We start from the raw sequence: 18,715 nt of genomic DNA on the forward strand, positions 1-18,715 counted from the left end.
AAAACGAAGTGCCAATTTGTAATAAAGACTTGTTTTCAATGAAATCTCCTCTTTTTGGTAGGTGTTCTGCTTTTCATTAGCACCCATTTCACCAGGCCTAGTTAAAGAGCACAGGTACAGACTAAATATGTCCGATCATTCATCATAATTTTGCTTTCCACTTTGTCACAGCTTGGGTATTTAAGGAAGATCGATGATACAAGATGTTGTCTCTTTTCAGACTCTTTATGCTCTGGTAAGTGTGTCCGATGCAGAATTATTTTGCCACTTTATTATTTTCTAGTGAGTGTTTGTCAAAGCCCGCTTTGCCTCTTGCTATGGAGCTGGTTGTTTGCTGTCACTCATGGATGTCTCAGAGACTGCAGCAGGAGCCAGGTGCAGCCTTGCATAGTAGCTCTATCAAGAGCTCCCCATAGAGTGTAGCAAGCGCTCTGTGTGGACTCTTCAATCCACCTTGAAGTTTCCTGGCTCTCACAGCTCAGAGTCAAGTAGAGTATTTCTCAGGCACCTCGTTCTTCTTTACCTGCGTGTAGAGATCCATATGAAATGTACATTTGAAAGTGACACTGCCAGGCTCCCTGGCCACACCTGGACCAGCACCGCAATGGTTAACTAAGCGCTCATATGAGGAACTAGGGACAGAGCTCTTCACTTTTACCTCCCAAGATACAGGCCTCGTCCCTTGACCTAAAGGACTATTGCCCCACTGTGATGGGTTGGATCACAGAAACCCTCTCAGGAGCTGCCAACTGATGTGTCAAGACTACCTCTGCTCCTGCCTTCCCTGCCAGCTCAGGACTCCAGCACCCTGCCTTGCTGAGCCAGACACTCCTGTCTGCTCCAGCACAGACCCAGGGTCTGAATTACCTGCCCCAAAGCTGCAGGTTTACTTGAAAACAGCTCACAGAAGTGTGCTTGTCTTTAACATTCAGATGCCCAATTCCCAATGGGTGTAAACCCAAATAAATCCATTTTACCCTTTATAAAGCTTGTACAGAGTAAACTCATAATTTTTTTGCCCTCTATAACACTGATAGAGAGATATGCACAGCTGTTTGCTCCCCCTGGTATTAATAACTTACTCTGAGTTAACTAATAAGAAAAAGTGATTTTATTAAATACAGAAAGTAGGATTTAAGTGGTTCCAAGTAATAACAAACAGAACAAAGTAAGTCACCAAGCAAAATAAAATAAAATGCACAAATCTATGTCTAAGCAAACTGAATACAGATAAGATCCTCACCAGTTCCAGAATGCTCCCTTTTACAGGCTAATCTCCTTTTAGCCTGGGTCCAGCAATCACTCACATCCCTTGCAGTCACTGCCCTTTGTTCCAGTTTCTTCCAAGTATCCTGGGGGGTGGAGATGCTCTTTCTTTAGCCAGCTGAAGAGCACCATGGAGGGGTCTCCCAGGGGTTTAAATAGACTCTCTCTTGTGGGTGAAGTGCCCCTCCTCACTCCTATGCAAAGTCCAGCTCCAAGATGGAGTTCTGGAGTCACCTGGGCAAGTCGCATGTCCATACATGACTCACAGTCTTTACAGGCAGAAGCCATTGCCCACATGGTATCTTGTATGTCTCCAGGAAAACTTCTTATGTGGACTGGAGCATTCCAAGATGCATTGTTGCCCAAGTGCTTCCTGATCGGGTATTTAACCTCGCAAATTCCTTCCTAAAGAAACTGACCAAATGCCTCACAAAGGTTACTTAGAAATCAAGCAAGTATACAGCCAATATTCTTAACCTCAAGTACAAAATGATGTATGTGTACAAATAGAATGAATAGATACAGTAGACCATAACCTTTACAGAGATATGCTACATGGCACAGGCAGCACAAAACATATTCCAGTTATGTCATATTCCCATAAAACCTTATGGGGTACAGCGTCACACCCACAACCATCGAGCTGGGACTCATTTCCCTTTTTCTGTGACAAACACCAATGGGGGAATGTGGGATCTACATGGCTTACACCAGAAAGCTGCTCCAAAACGTCTGTTAGTCTATAAGGTGCCACAGGATTCTTTGCTGCTTTTACAGATCCAGACTAACACGGCTACCCCTCTGAGACTTGACACCAGAAAGCTGGGAGACGCTGAGGCTGGCTGTTAACCTGGCAGCAATGCAGCTGCCTCCATGGTGATATATTTCCAGCTCTGGACTTACAGGTCTAATAAAACAAAGAGGGGATGAAGACTTCACTCTCTATTAGCTATTTCTGTTAGTTGTGTTTCTTACCCTTTTTGACTTGCATCGTTAGCCAAAATTTGGGGTCTAGCAAGTTGTTTCCATCAGGAGAAGAAATTCGTGTTGGCGTTAGGTATTTCATTGATGCAATCCTGGTTATTTACAAAGAATAAACGAAGTTCCATTTCCCTGCACACACCAGGGAATCAAACAGCAGGAGATAGTTTCCTGGCTCACAGTTCCAAGTCTCCTTCCAGCAAGCACTTAGCACAACAACTCTCTGTCTAAGATTTTCTCAGGGCCACGTTCCCAGTACTTGATCTGACTGTTCCTCTGCCCTTCTGTTGCTTCTCTCTTAGCTTATCTGCTGTTTCTCCTGCTTCTCTCAAAAAGACAAACGTTCACTGACTCAAGAAAAAATACCCAGCCAAACCCCTCTGGCCTCCTGTTCCTCATGTGTTTTGTGGAGGCTGCTATTGTTTCAGATATCTAGTTCCATAAAAGAGCTTACTTGTTTCTTACACGTGTCAGTAATGAAAGGCAGCTGTTATGCCTACCAGTTTCACTGAGCTTTAACCCAGCCTGCTGGTCGGAAGAGTCTGCCGTCTGAAGAGGCACTTCATGGAGCCCCGCAAATAAAGATCCCAGGCCAGCAATGAGCGACAAGGCCCAACTGCACATCAGCAGGGGCTGTGCCACCAAAACAGCTGTGGTGACCCCGATGTGCCTGGCAGCTGGAACGCTACAAGCCTGGCTTTGGGCTTCCGGGAGAAGGGCCTGCACGAGGCCTAGAAAGCATGTAAGTCAACTCAATAGGGCTTAGTGGTGCCTTGGGCTACTGTGCACGCCTTGAGCAGGGGGAGCCATCGGCCTGAGCATAGCCACCACAGTGTGCAGCCCTCCTTCCAATGCACGGAGAACACGCTCCCCCCATCCCCCTGAGCACCAGCAGCAGAGCAGGAGAGATATCCCCGGTGCGTGTTAGTGAAGCTGTGGAGGGGGAGGCATGAGGGAAATGGCTGGCTGTGCTGGGAACAGCAGCGCTCTGGCACATCGTCTGTACCTGTGCTGGGTACAAGGGCAGCGCTACACTCAAGAGGTTCCCACAAGCACCTCCGTCATCAAGTAAGGTCATCCTCCTGGTGGGCCCAAACCACCAAACCCGACATTCACAGTCAGCTCACTCACTCCAGAGAGCTCAGCCCAGACAGCGGCTTCATCTGCCCCTGCTGCAGTACAGTCGGGGCTCCATCCGCAGCAGGAGCAAGGACCTCAGATCTCTGTGGTGGCACTAAACAGACAGGAGCTAGCACTATGTTGCAAGGGTTGCTGGGTTCTCCTAACCCACCCCACCTCTCGGAGAACAGCTCGTCCCCGTGGAAACTATAGAAAGGAGCATACACTCTGCCAAGTCAAGTGTAAAAGTACAATTTGGCAGGCCAAAAAGGAATTTGAAGAGCAACTAAATGCAAAGACACAAAAACTAAAAACAAACAAAAATTAAGTACATGACAAGCAGGAATCCAGCCAAACAATCAGTGGGGTCACTGGGGTTTTGAGGTACAAAAGGAGCACTCACAGGAGACAAAGCCATTGCGGAGAAGCTAAATGAATTCTTTGCATCAGTCTTCACTGCGGAGGATGTGCGGGAGATCCCCACACCTGAGCTATTCTTTTTAGTAACAAATTGGTGGAACTGTCCCAGATTGAGGTGTCAATAGAGGAGGTTTCAGACTAAATCAATAAAAAGTCACCAGAACCAGATGGGATTCGCCCAAGAGTTCTGAAGGGACTCATATACGAAGTTTCAGAACTACTAACTGTGGTTACTACTACTACTATCGCTTAAATCAGCCTCTGTATCAGGTGACTAGAGGGTAACTAATGTAACACTGATTTTTTAAAAGGCTCCAGAGGTGATCCTGGCAATTACAGGCTGGTAAGCCTAATTTCAGTACTAGGCAAATTGGTTGAAACTATAGTAAAGAACAGAATTATCAGACACATAGATGAACATAATGTGTTGGGGAAGAGTCAACACGGCTTTTGTAAAGGAAATCATGTCTCACCAATCTATTAGAATTCTTTGAGGGGGTTAACAAGCAGGTGGACAAGGACGATCCAGTGGATATAGTGTATTTAGATTTTCAGAAAATCTTTGACAGGGTCACTCACCAAAAGCTCTTAAGCAAAGTAAGCTGTCATGAGATAAGAGGGAAGGTTCTCTCATGGATCGGTAACTGGTTAAAAGATAGGAAACAAAGGGTAGGAATAAATGGTCAGTTTTCAGAATGGAGAGAGGTAAATAGTGGTGTCCCCCAGGGGTTTTTACTGGGACCAGTCCTATTCAACATATTCATAAATGATCTGGAAAAAGGGGTAAACAGTGAGGTGGCAAAATTTGCAGAAAATACAAAATTAATTACTCAAGATGGTTAAGACCAAAGCTGACTTCAAGAGTTACAAAGAGATCTCACAGAAGTAATGCTCCTTGAAAAAAATAAGACTAACTATAGATATAAAATGATGGGGTTTTGGAGTCATTGTGGATCGTTCTCTGAAAACATCCACTCAATGTGCAGCTGCAGTCAAATAAGCTAACAGAATATTAGGAGCTATTAGGAAAGGGATAGATAAATCCATGGTACGCCCACATCTTGAATACTGGGTGCAGTTCTGATTGCCCCATCTCAAAAAAGATATATTAGAATTGGGAAAAGTACAGAGACGGGAAACACAAACGATTAGGGGTCTGGAGCAGCTTCCATATGAGGAGAGATTTAAAAGGCTGGGGCTGTTCATGTTAAAAAAAAAGACAACTAGGTGGGGGACATGACTGAGGTCCACAATATCAGGAAAGCTGTGAAGAAAGTGAATAGGGAAGTGTTGTTCACTCCTTCACATAACAAAAGCATTAGAGGTCACCTGATGAAATTAATAGGCAGCAGGTTTAAAACCAACCGTAAGGAAATGCTTCCTCCCACAACACAGTCAAACTGTGGAACTCGTTGCAAGGGGATGTTGTGAAGGCCAAAAGTATAACAGGGTTCAAAAAAGAACTAGATACGTTCGTGGAGGACAGGTCCTCCAATGGCTACTAGCCAAGATGGCCAGGGACATGACCCCATGCTCCGGGTGTCCCTAAACCTCCAACTGACAGAAGCTGGGACTGTATGACGGGGGTGATCACTCGATAAATTGCCCTGCTCTGTTCATTCCCTCTGAAGCATCTGGCACAGGCCACTGTCAGGAGACAGGGTACTGGGCTAGATGGACCATTGGTCTGAGCAAGTGTGGCCATTCTTACCAGCAGTGTCCAGGAAATGAGAGCTCGGTTCCTGCTCCGCAGAGCTCACCTTTGACATAGGCAGGGCCAACCTGTGTGACCTTCACCGAGCAAAGCTCCCAGATGCTCCGTGTGGTGTCAGGGGAGCCTGCTGGATGGAGGCCAGCAGGATTTGGCCTCATCCTGAGCACACGGAGGCTGGAAGCGCCCAGGGCAGCCCTCCCTGTCTTGGGGACCCCTGGCCTGACTCTGATTTAGGGAGAGATTCAGCATGGTACATGGGTGACCAGCCCAGCCATGCTGCTACTGACCTCACTGTGCTGGTGTCAATGTGGGACTCTCTTCCCCCTCCCACAGGCCCCCCTCACGCGCTGTCCGGAGTCAAATACCTGGCCCCAGGGCCTGCCCTGAGGGAGTGCAGTGACACGTGCCTGCACCCGGAAACCGGTCTTGCCTCCTGTGCTTGCCCCTCACCAGCAGGTCTCAGGGTTCCCAGAGAGAGACATCGCAGGAGAGCTCCCAAGACGAGCGGGTACCCTGCGGGTCTTGCTAATCAGCAGAGCGCCAGAGTCAGAGCCCTGCCGACCCCACCCCCACCCGAGGAAAAGGCCAGCTTGGGTGGTGCAAGTTCTCTGCCAGCCTCGTTAAACCCGAGAGCTCTCTCAGTCCCAGCTGTGGAAGAGTTGATTGTGCACAGCTGGGCTCTGGCAGTTGTTCAGTGGCATTGCTGGCTTCTCCTCAGATTGGCACCCAGCAGCCAAGTGGCACAGATGTGCAAGTGTAGGTAGGACCAGAGAGGAGAGGTGCCAGGGTGTGCCCCTGGCATGCTAGGGCTCATTGTTTCATGCAAGGACAGCCTGGGCTGCATCCCTGATAATCAGCTGCAGCCTACTCAGGGCGCTGGGCGTTTGCTTTCACAGGGTGCACGTGAACCCAGCAGCTGCCCACTTCCCTTTGGTGTTTTATTTGCTCATGCTCAGATCCCAGACCTAATCCTTCCAGCTCCTCCTCCGAGCGCCTGGCTGTGAAATGCCGCCGGGGTTCCTGGTGCGACACCCACTCAGACTCCGTGAGGGCTGCTCCCACCTGTGTTCGAAGTTCTAGCCTTCCAGCAGCTGGTCCTGCGCAGCAGAGGTGGAAGGGGAAGGGCTGGGTGCCCGGAGGGGCTCCTTTCACAGCTGGAGCCTGCCCTGATGCTGTGCTAGTCTGCAGGAGACACCTTGCTGGTTACTGGGGCACCAGCTACAGTAGGCAGAAACCGGTGTGCACCCACATTGCTGGAAGGGTGCTGGACATGCTTTGTCTTTGTTTCACTTGCATCCAATTTGCATGAAGCTCTGGTCCAAGTGCACCCACTGCTGACATCTAGTTTTAGCCACAGACAGTTTTTGTGGTCGCACAGCCCAGGCCATGAAATGTCACAGACAAAGGGGAGCCCAAGGCATGAAGGGGAGAGTCAGGAAGGTTCCGTTATTCTGGGCAGGGTTGGATGAGGACAGAAGTGCCAGGAAAGGGAAGATGGATTAGTGAGACACCCCCGCCACCCCACATCCAGAGGAGGGACACAAACTACTGTGCAATGGTTTGTTCCACTTCTAAAAGAGTTTGCAAAAACCCCCACCCACCACAGCTTCCCTCTCTGCACTTTAAGTATCATATAATTTAGATTAACAGATATTTTGCAGGTGCCATCATCCCTGACAAGATGTAATTATTTTTAACAAGAAAAAGTTGTTTTTTTATGACTGCTCTTTGCATACAGAGCTGTGCCCGCACAGCCTTCATGCTGAGGAGAACGCTTGCAACACGGCTTTCGAGGGTCCTTTTCTAGGTTGTGTATAATGTTTATGGTGATATTGTGACTTTTGAAGACACCCTTGAACAGACTCTGCAAATCATTTCAGGGGCGGGGCGGCGGGAATTGTGCAAACTGCTATTCTTCGGCACCCTGCTGCTGTGAGATTTCCACAGGGAGCTCTTGGCACCGGCCCCTACTGAACACGGGGAATGGCGCCTTTGTATTCAGGGACAAATGCCCCATTAACTTAGCTCAACTGTTTAAAGTATTCAAACCCGGAATCCTCTCTTTTTCTGCTGCGGAACAACAAAGAAAAGCTGCCTGAAATAAAACTTGGCTCAGTCGCTCCAGGAGCCTGGCAGACATCAGGCAGAAAGTTCCCGGGGCTACATGTGGCCCGTGTGGAACAAAATGCAGTGACCTCACTTCTCAGCAGGCAAGTGACTAATAGTTTGAGATGCCTCTGCTTTGGGTGGCTCCAACTTTCAGGGTTACAGCTCATGATTTTATCCCAAGTCTGGGGATATTTAGTGTTTTGTTTAGTGACCCCGGGCTCCTGAGTCAATTGGTTGAGAGAATAGCAGCACTTAAAAAAAAACCCCAAAGCAAACCATGTCCTGGCCCCTGGCTGGACCACGTGAGACCAGGGTCCACTAACGGCCTAGAGACCAGAAAGCAAAGAGCAAGTACCTAACAGTTCTCCGCTTTTAACGATCTCGAGATTTCTAAGCTAGATTTCATGTTTCTGGGGCCTGACTCGGGATCTTTGGCCCCCTCGGCTGCAGACAGAGTGACAGACTCAGTGGGAGGGCTGCATTTCAGAGTGGAGAGGGGCATGCAGCAATGTCTGAGAATCAGGCCCCTGTCACGGTGTCTGAAGCTGGGCCCCCCCAGTCCCTTGTCACTTTGGACACTGTGGCCATTCTCCGTGGTGGACGGGAAGACAATCTGCTGTGGTTGTGCCAAAAAGCGTCATGATGGTGCACTGGCACAAGTGTTGCCGCTGTCAGAAAGCACCACCAGGTACTTCACAATGTCAAGGTTTGGTCTGGGCATCTTCACTGATGAGCACAGAGGGGCTGACGCAGAACTCTTAACAAGGGCAAAACTTCCCTGACCTCAGTGAGATCACCCAGCTGCAGCCAGCCCTGCATCTAGCCAGGCCGGCGCAGTTTCTTGAGCAGGAAGTGGTCAGCGGATGGTGGATAACATCACAGTAACCCCAGCACCTTTTCCCTTCTGAGCACTGGGTTTCCTGTTGCATAGGCTGTGGGGTCGCTTTTGAAACTCAGATCGTGTGTTCACCACATGGTGGTGCTCTCGAAGCCAGCGAAGGCCCATGCAGAGCCCAGCAGGCTCAGTGCTGTTCAGTAACAGTGCGAACAAACCCTGCCTGCAACAATCACATTCCCCCCAATTTGTTTCTCTTCCCACCCATCCCTGAGGCTCCGGGCCAAGGCCAGCACTGTGTGTGCCAGTGTCCCCTGCCTGGCTCTAGTGAACAGCATGCTGCTCCCTACAGCTTTACAACCCCAGCTAAGCTGCCCCCTAGCCACCCCCCAAGTCTGCCCGGCTCTAGTCACCAGCATGCTGCTCCCTACAGTTTTACAACCCCAGCTAAGCTGCCCCCTAGCCACCCCCCGAGCCTGCCCGGCTGTAGTCACCAGCATGCTGCTCCCTACAGCTTTACAACCCCAGCCAAGCCGCCCCCAGCCAGGCACTACGATCCCTGGTTTGCTGATGGGCAAGCTCTGGCCCAGCAAAGTGACCCGTCTCAGGCCATGACCTGAGCCAGCGCAAGGATTCCCCAGCCCTGGGTTTCTCACAGTGCTGGCTCTGGACTAGACATTTGCTGTAGCTCTGCAGAGGGGCCTGATGTCTCCGGGTAAAGCCTCCCAGGATGAGGGCCTGGGACTGGCTGGGTCTGTGATTCAACGGAGAGAGAAGGTGCTTCGTCTGTCATCTGAGGGGACATGGGTTCCAGATTTTAATTTTCCTGCACCAGCTGGACACATTCTTGGCACCTGGAGCTGAGCAGAGGGCCATGCTCCTGAGACCGCTGGGGTAGTGGGCCCTGACTCAGCAAGGCTCTTCGGCACAGGGCAGTGACACCAAATCAATGGCACTACACCAAGTCGAATGAGCATCAGTATCTTGCTGAACCGGGGCTCCCCCATCACTGGGGAGACATGCAGGAAAGGACCCTGAGCTCTGCTCATGGGAGCCACAAGGCAGCGAGGAGTCCCAAAGGTTATGTGTAGTAACGTGAGTCTCCCCTCTGCCTGCAGGTGGTGAGCTGGGCAGTAATGGGCTAGGCAGCGCATCCAGGGGGTCATTCAAGTGACACATTTTGCTGATGTTTTCTAGTGAAGTATTGGATTAAACTGGCTTTTGCTGTTTGCTCAGCTCTAGCCTCAGTCTTGCCTGGGCCAACACCATGCAGAAAACCCCAGTCACCCCCGTGCTCGGAGAGAGGGAGCGGATTCTTCCCTCCTCCAACCAGCCCTCGCTTGGCCTAGGCCCTGCAATATCATCTGACTCTGTCTCTTTTACTGAATGTGCAAACAAGGCCAAACACCGGGCCAGGGGCTGCCGACACTGAGATCCTGATCCTGGTCTGGGGAAGTGACAAGGCTATAGATCTCAGAAAATCAGGGACACCTCCCCTCTCAAGGGACCGTTCTCCTCTTCACTCACTCCTGGTAGTGGCAGTTACACTGAGAGGAATCAGCCACAGAACCCAGAAACCCCTAATATCTTAGTGGACATGGGCGTTAAGTAACCCTGGCAGGCCCGGGCACTCAGAGAGTTGGGCAGAATTTCTTAGACAAATAGTTTGTTCACCAGAAATGCAGTTTCAGTTTGACTTAGACTATTTATGGATTTGGGTTGAATTTGGCAAATAGTTTTAGCTGAAAATGTTTGTTTTTAAATAAATGTGGTTTATTTGGACTTTTCAAAAGGAAACATTTTGACTTTTCATTTAGAAATGATGTTTCATTCGGAAATTTACCTAGATCTATTTAAACAAGTGAACGAACACACACGGTATGAAAACAGCCCGAACTTCACTAAATGAAACGAACAGACCATGTTGGGTCAGCCTAAAACAATTTGTTTTTCAGCTGAACTCTGGCACTAAAAAACCATTATTCACTCAGCGTCAGTAGTTTGCTTTTCCTCTCGGCTGCTTCACTAGATGCTGATTCTTCAGCAACGGCCACTGGTTTTAGATACGTGGGTTCGGAGTGTTTTTTAGGCAAGAATCTCTAACTTCCCACCTGTTCCCAGCTGACAAAGATCTCACACTCACATCCTTACGCTGATGAACTATTAAACAGCTGCCAACGTCAGTAAGAAAAGCGAGGGACTGAAATGTAGATGGTGCCATTTGTAGAGAGCTGGCATCTTGCAAAATGGAAGCTGAGTTGCAGAGTGATGAAGGGACTGAGGACGGTTTCTTCCCTCCAATCAGGCCAGTGGTACAATTGCTGTTAATTGACAATTCATACAGTAGTCAGCAGGATGGGTGTAGTGAGGTCAGCTGCCTCCTGGTGCCCCCTTGTGGCCCAATGTCACTTTGCAGGCAGTCAGCCTCACTTTCCCCATCAAGATGCTTTTTAAACGCCGCACAGGTTTTTCTTGTTCATTCCCCACCCCTCCTCAGGAACCCCTGTTCATTCACAGAAACAAAGCTCCATAATAAAACTCAAAGTCCCAAACCCCAGTCCCTGGGTTTTACCCTTTTCTGGGGACACCCCCGGGCTTTCCCTGGCCATAGTCTCAGCACGGAAACCCCACATCCCGGCCCTTTCTGCTGGAGCCTGCTCACTGCCGGCAGTCTCCGGTTCACCCTTTCCTGATCTGAGAGGCCCTACCTGGTGGGACCCTCAGGTTTCTGGCTCTGGCTTCCAACCCCCTGGTAGTAGGATTTTTCCTGCAGAAGCAAGTAAGCCCCTCAGCCATTCTTGCTCCAAGCCAGCTGTGCCTCATCAGGGATCAGGGTTGGCTAGCTCAGGCCTTGCAGCCCTCCAGAGGCATGCCATGCTGTTCCCTGGCCTTAGGTGCTCAGACCAGGAGGAACTCATGATCAAAAGCAAGTGTTCCTTCCTCCCGGGGCCCCGAAGGGGGAGGGTTTCTCCCCCAATTGTCAGGCTCCAGCAGTGGCATCAGCTCCCCCAGGGACTCCGAAAGGCCTGTGCATACTTTGAAGGGAAAATAGAGATACTTGTAATACATGTGCTCACTGTGTCTTATGCTGAGTGCAAGGGCCGTTGGCTGCAGCAGGATCAGGCCCTGTGTTGTGACTGTGCATTTGTAAAACATTATTTCCACCTGAGGCCAGTTTAACCTGGCTTACTCAGGGGTGTGGGGGAGACTCCTGGCTCAGCGCAGCTCCAACCGGCTCGGCCAGAGAGGACTGTGCATGCGCTCACAGGGCAAAGCTCAGGAGCTGCCTGGGGCAGCACAGGCTATGCATGTGCAGTAACATCAGCCCCTGGCTGAGGGAGGCCGCTGCTTGGCCAGCTCAGCCACGGCCGGCCGTGCAGGATGCACAGCTGATGCCAGGGGGGCTGACTTGGTGAGCTGCAGCTTACTGGGACTACACTGTGTGCCCAATGGACTCATGGCCACACAGAGTCTCTTCCAATGCAGTTTTTATTTACCCCCAATAGGCAAACACACAAAGAGTTCCTCAGCCCCCCTGGCCTGCAGCTCCCCAGAACTCTCCCCTGGGCCCCTCACGGTCCTTCCTGCTTCAGGGCCTCCTGCAACATTCTCTGTGCTCTTTGAACTGAGCAACAGCAGCTCCCAGGGCCCTCTCATCCCTTTCCCAGAATGTTCCCACTGCTTCCTTCCCGGGCACCCAGACCCAGACCCAGCGCCTGTTCCCTCACTGAGAGCTTGGCTCTTTATAGCCCCGGGTGCTCCCCCACTGAGCTGGCCAGACTGCGAGCACCTGTTCTAGCACAGCACATTGGACCTGCGTCACTTAAAGGGAGTGGCCACCCTTGGCACAGCTGCTTATTGCAGGATACATCACACACTTCAGGACCAAGTTTTCTGTTCTGCACAAACCTGAGCGTTGTCTCCTGGCTGATTGCTGGAGATGAGTGCCATCACAACTGGTGACTCTGCAAAGGGAGATTACAGAAGACTGTCCAAGAAAAGGTCCCGCATCAGCCTCCACTCCCCACGGACGGCCTGCATCAGCTGGGTCCCTCCTTGGGGCTTTGTGCAGGGCGGGTGGGGAGCGGAGGCCCAGGAGGCACAATTTGGGTTGGAGAAGGAGTCACAGCGAGGAGGTTCCAGGGGAGTTTCTGTATCTGAGGCTTTTGGGAAAGAATGAGGAACCAGACCCACTTTGGAGTTGAACTGGGAGCAGCTACACTGATCCCAAGTCTTGTGGTCTGGTGACTGCTCAGTGCAAATTGCCTGGCAGTGGCAGGGCTCCTGACACTGAATTCCTCCCTTGGAGGAAGATTGTCTCCTTTGCTCCAGTGACTAATCAGGTCTAATTTCTATTGGCTTTTGCATTTCATGGTGTCAGACCAATGTCCCAGTGGCAGTTTGGGTAGCTCCGCCTGCACCCATGACATGCACCAGAGATAAGCTGGAGAGAGACATGGTCAAGGAGCAGCCGAGCAGGCCCTGCACTTATGTCCGGGTGGCACCAGGGAGCTGCTTCAGGAAACCCTTAATTCAGCACAGGACACATGGCAATCACAATGGGACTGGAGCAGATCCACTGGGTGCTGCTACCTAGCCCTTACCGAAGGCCTCTGGGCACCATGGCACAGTGGCACTGGCTGAGGGATGGAATTGCCCTGGAATACTCTGGCCTGGATTCTGCCCTGACACTTCCAGAGCACTGTGGTGTCCTCGGGCCACAGCAATAGGCCAGGTCAGACCCAGGAGTTTCACAAAACTCTTGTGTCTTTCACCAGGACTTGGTCATTTCACGTTTTTATCAGTGTCCAGAGCTGCTTTTCTGCTTCCATCTCCTGGCTTTGCAAAGGGAACCTAGCTGGGCCGGGTGAGAATCCGAGCTAGTCAGAAAGGAAAATGAATGGTGGAAAATGCCCAACATTTCACTCATTTTTGCCGCATTTTGGTGTGAAAATTTTTATTTTTTTTTAATCAAAATGGTTGTTTTTATCATGTTTTATTTCTCATTTTCTGCTTTCAAATTAAAAATGTCCTTGTAATGAATCATTTTATCAGCTTATTCCCAGAGCAGGATTTAAAAAAAAATGTAAAAAAAAAAATCTGATTTGAAAAATGGAAAGCAAAAAATGAGGAGTGAAAATGGCCAATAGAACATTCCATTCAAATAGCTCAAAAGATGTAGCTAAAAAGTGTAAAAAAAATCAAGAAAAGATTTGCTTGAGAAATAAAGAACATTTCTGAACAAACTAAATTGTAATTCTGACAATTTGGATCAGCTGTAGGGAGCCGCCTGCCCTGCTGCCCCAGGACAATTGCAAAGAAAACAGACGACTGCTCTTTGTACAGCACCTGGCCCACTGGGATCCTGAGCCATGGCATGGGCCCCTGGTGCTATGATGGTGATTGATAGTAATTAAACATTTGGTCACGTTCTTTAGTCCCGTGAAAACATTATGTCCTGGTAGGTTTTTTGAAGGGATGGAGATTTTCCATACAGGCACCACCGGAGAAGCCACAGAAGTAGCACATGATGCAAAATGTCGGTTCTCCCCCCTGCCAAGGTGGGAACACTCACGTTTCCACCAGCGCTAACAACTCTTCACGTGCCAGAGCTAATCTGCTTTATTGACTAAAAGTACTTTGCATTTAAACCTTTCTAAATAATAAACTGGGTGAGTGCACGAGAGGTGCTGGCAGGAGCAAGCATGGCAGACCTTTGCATGGAGAGAGCGAAAGCAATCCTTGCAGAGGGTAGTATCTGGGGGTCAAAAACCGTCCTTGCCCTAACCCAGGGGCAGTGCAACTAGCAGCAAATAGCAACACGGAGGAAGGATTGCAGATTCCAGTGGCTCAGACCTGCACAGCTGAACATCAGCTGCACAGCTGAACTGCCTCCCAACCCATAACGATTCCGAAAGGCCATGAACATTTTATTACGTAAGGAATAAAATCTGAGCGGCGCAAAGGAGGGAAGGGAAGAACACACACACGTTTCTGTGCCGGGTGAGAGAAAGGTGGGGGGAGCCCTTAGAACAGGGCCTTCCTTTTACGATTGTGAAAAGGGGATTCCTTCCTTGAATTTGCATAGGACTTCTCTAGTTCTCTATGTCCTCTCATGTCTCCTACAGGAACTCCCCCTTCCCCGGCCCACACTGAATCCTGCCTGCCTGTGTCAAATTTCCAGTGGAAAATCACTGCAGATAAAAATCACTCTGTGTACATGGCAAATAATAACTCTGATTAAATAACTTCATAGGCCAGGCCTAGCTCATGGAAATCTGTGCATCTGCATAGACTTCAGTGGAGCTGTGCTTGTCGACCTGAGCAGACGTACATGCACTGCCTTAAGCAGAGCTGGCTGAAAGTTTTTTGACACAACAGCTTCATCCAAACAGAAACATTTCACAGAAAGATGAAGATTTCCATTCAAATTTTACCAGGAGAAAGTAGAGATAAATTGTTTTGACTCTCTTGTTTTGTTTCAATGTCAAAATGTTTCATTTCAATATGGTAAAAATATTTTGTTTTGAGGTTATCATTTTGATTCATTTTGTTAAATGTTTAAAAAATGTAATATGTTGTATTTATACCTATTATATTTTATATCATCATATTTAAGATTTCTTATTATATTCTAATGTTTCAAAATTATCAAAGAAAATGTTTTGAGGTTTTCAAGTCAGAATTTTTGTTGGAATTTCCATTCTGGGGTAAATGTTGACATTTTGTTATGATTGGGAATGCAAACAAATTTTGAAATGTCAGAATTTCCCCTAAACTGAAATTCCATTTCCTGCCTAGCTGTCGTCTGAAGAATTCAATTCAATCTGAGGGTCTCACCACCATTTCTAAGTCCACAACAACTTGTGCTCTCTCGGCTCCCAGTAGCGACATCCCTCAATTCCTGTACATACCAGCAATGCAGGATCCCTAGCTTTCTTGGGACGGGGCCAGAATGCACAGTCTCACTTGTGCCCTGCTGTTTGAGCCCATTGTGAACTAAGAGGAAATATCATGCAGCGCGATTTCAAACGACTGCTTATTAATAATTGTGTATTATGTGAGATTCACTCGATTGATTTAAACCCATGGGGCAGCTTTGGTAAGAGAGGGTTTAATTTATAGAAACGCTGCTGTCTGATAGCAATAAATAATTAGGGCGATTGCAAAAAAGGGTCATAAGCCACTGCCCTCCAATTCCAGCTGGCTGCTCTTATCCTGCTAATAAATTGGTTAATAAAAGGAGAGAGCGAGAGCCCGGATTGTGGGGTTATAAAAACAAATGACATTTTTATGTCTAGTGGACAGGAAAGAAATCGAGAGGCAGAGAAGTCAGGCGGGTGTGCGAGGAAGCTCTTTGTGGCTTACAGACTGAATTCCTTAATGACATTCTCATTAAAAGTTCTTGCTGCCAAATGCTGTTTGCTTTCGCCTTCAGAACTGTCTGCATTAATAATGAGGAACTCCAGTTGGAAGTTATTTACATAAAGTATTGTTCTCTTGTCACTGCCTAGACAGCAGCCCCACGCTAGCAGGAGGCAGAGCCAGCACCCTAGGAATCCAGCATTCCCTGCTATCACAGCAGCAACCAAAGCTCCACAAAGAGAAGGTATTAAGTGCTTTAAAGCTGCAATTCCTCTCCTGCTAGATCTGGGGAGACATTAAAAATAGGCTATTGTATTAAAGAATGGAGAAAAGTGAGATCCTCAGAGAGCTGCATCCACTGTGGTGTGTGCGTGGGGGATGCAGAGCAGATGAGCTTGTCAACCCAGCACAGGCACAGAGGGCCAGGCCCTCATTTAATGCCAGTGGAGTGATGCTGATTTACGCCCACTGAGCATCCAGCCCAGAGCTCTCTCTTTACATGAACTGTTTGCACCTTGCTCTGCAAAGGAAGAGCTGAGGAAGCACAGGCCCCAGGCTGTATCCTCAGCTCACACGCACCGAGATTTCTGGGTGAGACACCTTGCAGAACACCAGGAGAACAGACCTTCAGTCCACACAGACCCCAGCCAAGGGAGCATGCTGTCATCATCTGAACAGGCCATTTGTATGGAAACTGCTCTCCTTCCCGACATCTCAATGTAATTGCTGCAATGCCATGCAGAGATACAGGGAGAAACACCCATCTCTCTCTCTCACACGTACATGGCCTCTCTCTGCTCCAAGGGATTAGCCCTTCTCTTGCTCCTAGTCCTCTTAGATAAAGGCTTCCAGACTTCCTGCCTCTCCATGCCCCAGAGACCCAGATCTTCCTCCTTCCTCCTTGTGGCTCTTTTTCTCCATGTGGGAGATTCATGTTCCTTGCAGCCAAACCTCTATCATCCCACCAGCATCACAGGGTCTCCTTGCTAAAAGGCGACCTCAGCTGTGACACCAGCCTTGGGGAATCCAGAGCCAGACCTGTCTGCACGGTACCCAACACAATAGGGTATGAATGCAACTGATGAATATTAGCAATTAGTAGGTTTCACTCCTGCTTTAATAGTGAATCCCCAGTTAAGTCTTTCATTTGTATTTGAAACACTGACAATCTTGTTATGAGCAATAAATTAGTACTAAAGCCAGCAGGTGAGATTTTTGTGTTAGTTGACGATTTACCTCTGCCACTGACCTCCTATTACCTGGTGCCCCTGACCATGTCACTGCTGTGAGAAAATGGCCACACCATTATGAGGCCCAGGAACCCCAAGTGGAGCACAAAAGTTTATTATCAAATGCGTATTGGACTTCTTAGATACAAGATGGGCATTTTGTCCCATACACCCTCAGAGCCAGGAATTTGTGGTTCATCAGTCCTGTGGTGATTGGCACTACAGAGATAATATAGACAGACAGACGGACAGACACATATAGATAGTGCAGATTGTTAGGGCATGAGTGATGTGATTGCTGCAGTCAAAGAGTTAACAGTCTGGAGTGATTCCTTGGGAGCAAAGCTATGAAAACCAACCCACGAGAGTGGATTTTGCCTTGTGAATTTACAGGTTGCTGGGCTGTGCAAAACAGGTGTCATTTTCTGTTAATGCGGTGCCATGGATGGGGGCCCTCTGGCCCAGATGGGCTATATGCAATCTGTCCCACTGACCATACAGAACAGGGCAGCACTGACGGGGTTAATGCCATCGTCAGTCCCAGGAAGTCAGATTCATGTTTGCCCCATTAAGTATAAAAACTTTTTACATTTAATTGAGAAGCCTGAAGATCCCCCTAATTGTTACAGATTTTTAATTGGAACGATCACTAACAGCAGAAAGAGCCTCAGGAATCAGGATTATCGAATAATTGACCTTGTCGGTACATTAGACACCCTTATCTTTGCCTCAAGAAACCGAACTGCCAGATGCAGGCAATTATCTCACAATAATGCCCACGTTGTTGGGTCAGATCACTTGAATAATTCACAAAAGTTAGGATATTAGTGTCTAATGAAGTGATTCTAGGTATTATCTGATAATGGCAATGCCAGTAATTGAAGATGTTACCTCTTTGAATCACTATCACTACAAATACATCTCTAGCTATACATCTAGATCAGATCTTTTCTTTTCTTGGGCAGCTTTCTCTCTGCAGTGTGATCACTCCTGAGCTAGGATGCTGTTCACTTATCCACTGCTGCCCTGTTGGGTCAAGAATGCACAGCATTTAATGTGTCCATTTCTGGAGAAGGCATCTTATACCCTGCAATTACAGCAAGGGGGATAGTAGTAAACAAACCTCGTTTTAAAAGGTTATGCAAATGACAATTGGTGCTGCAGTAGCATCAGTCTGACAAGCTGCAGACAGCTTAGCTCCAAGCACTGCCCTCAGTTTGCATCTGTGTCTTCTGGAAACTCCTACCTATTCATCTGCTATTACAGGGCAGTGCAAAGCCAGCCATGGCTTGTATTCTCTCTTAATGGAATTACAACTCAGGATAATGCCACAGCAATATTATGATTCTTATTACTTGTTTTATAGAGGTAGCTGTAGGGCCCAGCTGAGATTGGGGCCCATCATGCTAAGCCCTGAGAAAATGCAGAATAAAAGCAGACCCTGCCCCGAAGGGCTGTGTGGAACCTGGAGTTCTTCTGTGGGGAGGAGTTTTGCAATTTTGAAATTTCTGCTGTTCTCAACCAAACACATTTCAAATTTCCCATGAAATAAAATTCTGGAAAAAAATCATCTCAGGTCGATCAACAAAACCAAAACATTTCATTCTGATTTTAACTTTTTATTTTATAATAGAAAATATAACATAATTGCAACAAGCTGTCATTTTGAAATGGAAA

This window comes from Gopherus flavomarginatus, chromosome 17 (genome assembly GCF_025201925.1).
Source record: "Gopherus flavomarginatus isolate rGopFla2 chromosome 17, rGopFla2.mat.asm, whole genome shotgun sequence".
Classification (NCBI taxonomy): Eukaryota; Metazoa; Chordata; order Testudines; family Testudinidae; genus Gopherus; species Gopherus flavomarginatus.